Consider the following 7,160-nt stretch of genomic DNA (forward strand, 5'->3'; position numbering starts at 1 on the left):
GACTCAAATATGTTTCATAGGGGACGATTTAAACTAATTTGTATTGTAAAATATATGAAGAATTAAACGGTTTAGTTTATTCTTGTTCATAAATTGGTATAGACTTCCTTTGGCTTATTTCTCAAGCCACGATGAAAGAATTAATTACGAGAATATTTTGTTAAGAAAGACATGCTAGTGATTCAATCTTGACATTGCGATTTTATAGCCTTTAACCTCCTTTTTAGGATTTAATTTTAAAACTACTGTGACAAAACACAACAAATTCTCTGTTTTCCTATCACAGGATTCTCATGAATTATAACTAGTTTTTCTTGTTCTACAAGAAAATGAGTACACCCCTCATTGCACTTAGTTCTAAAAGGACCTTTACAATTGCGTTGAGAGTGACATGATTTTCTGGATGAATAACCTTCGTGATAGGAACCGTATCATTTCGAAAATCTATAGCTGGCTCAGTAATCTCAGTCATGTGACCTTGGAATAAGGGGTAGGTAGCTCTGTTCTAGCCTCAACAATCAATAGCGGGGTAGTATAAGGTACTCCGTCATATTAAGCTAGCGTTAGTCTTTGACACTAAGGGAACTCCCAGACACTTCAAACAGTCACCCTCCTCAGTAGATTTAAACTAGCGACCTAACCTTATAACCGTACTTTAAAAAAATGTTTTAATAGAAGATTAAATTCATTCATTAAAATTTAAATTGGACCACATTGTCCATTTTCAGTGTTTAAACAAAATTTAATTTATTGATTTCTTTATTATTGTAAACTGAGTTTATTGTAAAAGTAACGCCACAATTTTTCCATAAAATTTGAACGTACAGTAAAGTTTGTATTCCACAAAAATAAAAGTTTCGGATTTGAATCTACTTCCAATAACGAAGATACGATCTAAATTGCACTTGCAAAGTGCCGAAGAGTTTACATAACCAACATAAACTGTGGATAACCCCTCTTAGCTACAAGCTGACTCAGTTGTTGACGTTTTACTTGTTTTATCTGGTTATAGCTTATCACTAGATTTACATTAATGCATCCTCTTCTAAGGGCTAAGTAAATTAAATATTATTGTGTGTGTGTATTGATGAATGCACTTGGTAGGTGGTCCTAAATCCATACTATAATTATATTCATTTATATATTTAGCTCGGCTATTGTGGCAGTAAAGAAATAAAATAAAATGTTATATGGAGAGGATATTGCATTATTCTTTTTATAACAATATGTATTTTTGGAAGTCTTTTTGCAAGTAATTCAAATATGATCTTTGTGGAAATGGCTTTGAAGGTTTTGATTTCGTCTAAATGTTACTTTTCCCTTGTAAGTAAATCGTACGGTCATATACTAAATAAAAGTAATGTAAGATGTGATGATTCTGTCAACCATAATGGTATTCGGATAACATTGAACTAGATGATCATATTTATTTTCCCTCAATATTATAACGGTACGATCCCCCTGGATCACAAACCGCCTGGGTTTGCAGCGTAACATAGTGCTGTGGTGGCAACTCTTTGGAAAATTTTAAAAAATGAGCCTTCACTTGAATGTTCTTTAGGAATGATTTTGAACTCTTTACGGTTTAACGTATGGATATTTTTCATTGGAGTCTTACAAGTTATATTGCCCGCAGTGCAATTTCCATTGTAAGCCAACTGGTATGGTGGAGCACATCAATATAGCAATGTTTATTAAATAATAATTTTCGTACCACGAGAACCGTAAATATATGCGAGATAACTGCAAGAACTTCTGATAAAACTATTTCTTTAAAAAGGCCTATATCCATTCCCTGGACTTGAATGGACTTATTTAGAGGATTTCGATACAGATGCAGTCGGACTTTTTAACCAAATTATTACCTTCACCTTTTGTGTGTGTGTGAACCATTACATAAAGTAATCATATTATAATGGAGATGTCTTGTTCTCACCTGTCCCCGTTTACTTCATATTGTAGGATTCTTTCACTTTCATGGTCATAAATAGTGATATTTATTTTTTAATTCCTAGCTGTGAAGGCGCAATACCAATGTAGGTGCTTTGAGAGCTGGTTCATTATCCGCGGCCTGAATGCATTGTCGCATCTAGTGCACGTTAGGTTAATCATTCGACAACTATACTGACTTCAGGAGTTAATTCTTTCCTCTCCAATTAAGAGAGAAATTAATTTTCGACAGTTTACATGTTTAGAAAGGTTATGGTCAGATGCAATCTGAATAACACTAGTATTATTAATTTGAGTTTTTAGAATGAATCAGTGGTTAATCAAAAAAAATAAACATCATTCTAGATTTTAATGTAAAACAGAAAAACGGCGAGATTTTGCTAGGATGGTGTATGCAAATTCGTTTTCAAGATTTTTAGTCCTCCATTACAACATAATATAGAAAAAAAAGTAAACCCTGTGAAATAAACGCTTTAATTAACAATTACAAATATTATTATCTGATATCATTTTTTTTTGTTTTTTTTCAGAACATATACCTATACAGATATGTATTTGTCAGTTGGTGTTTTCTTCACTTAAATTTTTTGTATCGTGATTCACGAGAAGGAAAGACAACCCCTAACACAGATTTAGTGTTAGAATTACTAAGCCACATCAATTTTCGAAACGCTCGTTAAACCAGAGTACTAGTTATTTAAAATTAACTAGCAGTCACACCGCAGATTTGCACGCAAATTCTTAGACTTTCTACGTGTTCGCTCTCACAAGCTTCGTCTTCCTTGGTTCGAGGTGAAATTATATTTCCGACGTTATTTTTTTTCCGACGCCAATGCTGAGTTTGCTTTGTTTTCATTGCTCATGAAAATATGTGCAAAAACGTCCCCCACCCCCCCCCCCCCCCACCCCCCCCCCCCCCCACCCCCCCCCCCCCCCACCCCCCCCCCCCCCCACCCCCCCCCCCCCCCACCCCCCCCCCCCCCAACAGATATAACATTATGCCATCTTGATATAATAGTTTTAGATTATATTTTTATTAAGGGGAGGCGGTAAGGTAAAAATTTAATAAAAAAAATTTTTTTTTTTATTATTTTATTTTGAAGAGAATTTATTTCTGAACAATTTGATATATAACACATTGCTTATTAAAATATGTTATCCATTTGAAAAAAATCTGAAACAAATATGCATACCTAGAAAAGTTTTACATTACAATATTTCGCGCTGTCACACTTGTATTTATACAAACCAGTCTTTCTTTTGTTTGCTATTTCTTGTCCATATGTTGGCTACACTGCATAAGTAATGTGTCTGAACTGACTCACAGCTGTCAAATTGAATTGAATTGAATCAAACATATTGTCCTCCTCCGTAGACTAATGGATATAGTCTCGGCTCTCTAACTGAGAGATCACGGGTTTCAAATCCCGGGGAGGTCCAATCAGGCATAGACACGATTAGAGTACTGTGCAAAATAAATACCAGTATAATAAATCAGAGTACTTTGCTATAAAATTATCAGTGTAATTAAATAAAACCAGTGTACATCGAAGCCAGCATAGCTTAAAGCTGAGGCTTAAAAGAGAAAAAAAAAAAAAAAAAAAAATCAAACATATCATAACCTTTTGTCAAGATTATTGGTGTGAGTGTGGTGTTATTGTTTACTTTTGATAATTCAGGTTGGAATTAGATATATTTTATAGCTATTGGTAAGATTACCAAAAGTAGAAAAGGTATTGGTGGTCGTGGGAAGAAGAAAGTGGTAAATTCTAATAATGCAAACAGAAAGTGCTGAAACTCCACAACCTAGGCCTAACTTGCCTGAAACTTGCAAGCCTTACAAGGTATCAAGCTCTTCAAAGAAGATTGACTTTTCTGAATATGATAAGTATGACATTGACAATAGTTATAAGAATGAACTAATTGATCTAAGTATTTTGTCAGATATATTACTGCAAAATACTATTTGTAAAAATTGTAAACAATACGGTTTACAAATTCGTTCTGAAAACTGTGTTGGTTTGGCCTCTACATTGATTCTGCATTGTTTACATTGTGATTTTTGTTGTAAAATTCAGTAACACTAAGGAAGTTAAAGTTCCTGATGTAAATAAAACATACTTTGATGTAAATATTAGGTTAGTGTATGGCTTACGATGCATCGGAAAGGGATTACTTGCTGGTCAAGCTTTGTGCGGAATTCTCAACCTTCCTCAACCTCCAACAAAGTTTTCTCCATACATTACCATACTACATAACAAATGTAAAATAGCTGCATTTGACTCTATGAAAAACGCTGTAGAAGAGGCTGTGCAAGAAAATGAAGTGATGATTGAAGAAGAGAAGCGTAATGTACCTGATGTTATATTGGAACCCCGAGACATATCAGCTGGTTTTGATGGTACATGGCAGCGTAGAGGCCACCAGTCTCTTAACGGAGTGGTAACATGTACTAGCATTGATAGTGGTAAAGTTATGGATGTGGCAGTGTTGTCTAAATACTGTATTTGTGTGGACAAGCAAAATCATGATGCCTACTGTTACGCAAACCATAAAGGCTCGAGCGGCAGCATGGAGGGTGCCGGTATACAGACAAATTTTTCTGAGGTCTGAAGAAAAGTATAAAGTAAGATATGTTAGTTACCTAGGTGATGGAGACAGTAGTAGCTTTGAAAGCATTGTTGCATTAAAACCCTATGGAAATACTGAAATTAAAAAATTAGAGTGTATAAACCACGTTAGTAAGAGAATGGGTGCTAGATTGCGCAGACTGAAGCAGGATTTGAAAAAACAGAAGCTCGACGATGGAAAGTCTTTGGGAGGAAAGAATCGCCTAACAGATAAAAAAATTGACCAGATACAGTCATACTACGGCAAAGCCATAAGAGAGAATAAAACTGTTCAAGATATGCGACAAGCCATATGGGCTATTTATTGCCACACAGGATCTTCTGATGAAAAACCCGAGCACCGATTGTGCCCGCAAGGTGAGAAATCTTGGTGTAAGTACAACAAGGCCAAGGCTGAGGGCAAAATGTATGAGCACAAGAACAATTTACCAGAGCCTATAATGCAAGCAATCAAGCCCATATTCAAAGCATTGATTGATCCAAATTTATTAAAAAAATGTACACATGGCAAGACACAAAATGTGAACGAGAGTGTCAACAGCGTTATATGGACCAGAATTCCTAAGAACAATTTTGTTACATTACAAACTTTAGAATTTGGTGTCTTTGAAGCTGTGGCCAGCTACAATGATGGTAACATAACTAAGTGTCGAGTGTTAAAGTCATTGGGACTTGAACCAAGTTATAATACTATTCGTGCCATGAAGTTTTTGGACAGCGAACGCATCCGCAGAGCCGATCAAGCTATCTCAGGGTTTTTGAGACAGTCAAGAAGACTAGAAAAGTTAAGGAAGAGAAAACTTGAAGAAGATGAAGAAGCAGCCACTTCATATGATGCTGGAATGTTTTAGGTAGTCAAAATAACAAATATTTTCATTTAATTGCCGTTTTCCGCAAGTTTGTATTTTTTTAGTTGTAATGTTCCTTTTTTCAGGAACCACTATAGATACAGAGTTGAAATTTTTACTCAAAATATATATTATTGTTCTATACAAGCTGAGTTTTTTTTAAGGTCTTAAGTTGAATAACTTATAAGAAAAAAAATAAAACTGATAAAATATAAAAATATTTTTTATACAGGTAGAAAAAAAATCATATCTAGGCTAAGACTTGATTAAAGTACATGAAAAAAAACTCAGGTTATGTATGAAAACCAAATAAATAACTGGTAAAAATTACAGAATGATAGGCCTAATAGATTTTGAGAAAAGGAACATAAAGTTAGCATTACGGAGATAGGGATTCCGCCTCCCCTTAATATATATATATATATTTATATAATATTATTATTTATATATAATATATATATATATATATATATATATATATATATATATATATATTATTCTGTTAAGCTCAGTAGGATACCGCTCTGTCTGAGGGTCCTAACTAACACAATAATTGGAAGAGTCGGTACGGTACAATGTCGGCAGCACTGATAAGAAGTGACATAAAAGGTCATAGACTGGAACTGATCCTGCGCTATCTCTAACACATATCTGATTAACATCGTACGGCCAATGGCTCTCACTATATCCTTTTCTTGTTAAATCTAATCTTAAGTACACTCCAAAGTAATCGGATTCTTATTTATTGTAGAACAGATTTAAAATTTTAAAAATAATAATTAAAGTGTAATTTTGTGAAGAGTTAGTAATGGCTAGAACTATTCTTCAATAAGCATAACTATAGCTAGGCTATAAAAGATAAGGTCAAACTAAGTTATACCTTCCAGCTGATTCTATCTTTGGTACAGCATAGACCTACGTGTTACTTACGTTAGAAAAACCCTATGTAAGTCCAAATAACAATGATACATGAAAGATTGGATGATCCATGTACTGGGTATTATAAGATGTAATGTCATCTACTACAATAAGCAATTAGGTGAATTCCTCAGAAGGATCCACTTTAGGCCGGCTTATATCTTCCAGTTGAACTTAAAATGGACGTAGCAAAACCGATCAGTCCATTATAAATTTCCCTATCAATGTAAATACCTTATCAATGTCCAAAGGGATCTTCCTATGAAGGATGAAGGAGTATGTAGAGCTCCCTTTTAATTTCGTGACGTAAAATTTGAGCTTAACTAAATTCTTAAGCATCCTTTACCTAAAAAGTACTGTTTTGGATTCGAGATCATAGTCTGAAATGACATCCAAGCTCGACAAGGGATGCAATGAAAGTTAGCATTGTTGTAACTTTGATGATTGGAAGTTTTAGATCGTAAAAGTTAACACAACAGAGAACTTTAGAAGGAAAACTATTCAGCAGTGTTAATTTTGTTAATTCGTTTATGTTTTACAAAGATATTGCCTTTCTTGTATGAGTTTTAAACACAATTTAAAATGTTTCTACTAGCCAATGTTTTATAATCTAAAATAAAAACTAAAATATGTAAATCTCTATATCTTTTCTGTTAATCATCTATTATATGCGTGTGTTGAATATCAGTTAATTACACTCAGGAAGTTGAAGGATTAGAAATGATCAATAAGGGCCATGCATTTGATTGTTGCATATGTTACTTTTTGTAGTATATTATACTCAGAACCTAGCCAGTCCGGATTAAATTTGAAC

Source organism: Homalodisca vitripennis, chromosome 7, assembly GCF_021130785.1.
Source record: "Homalodisca vitripennis isolate AUS2020 chromosome 7, UT_GWSS_2.1, whole genome shotgun sequence".
NCBI lineage: Eukaryota > Metazoa > Arthropoda > Insecta > Hemiptera > Cicadellidae > Homalodisca > Homalodisca vitripennis.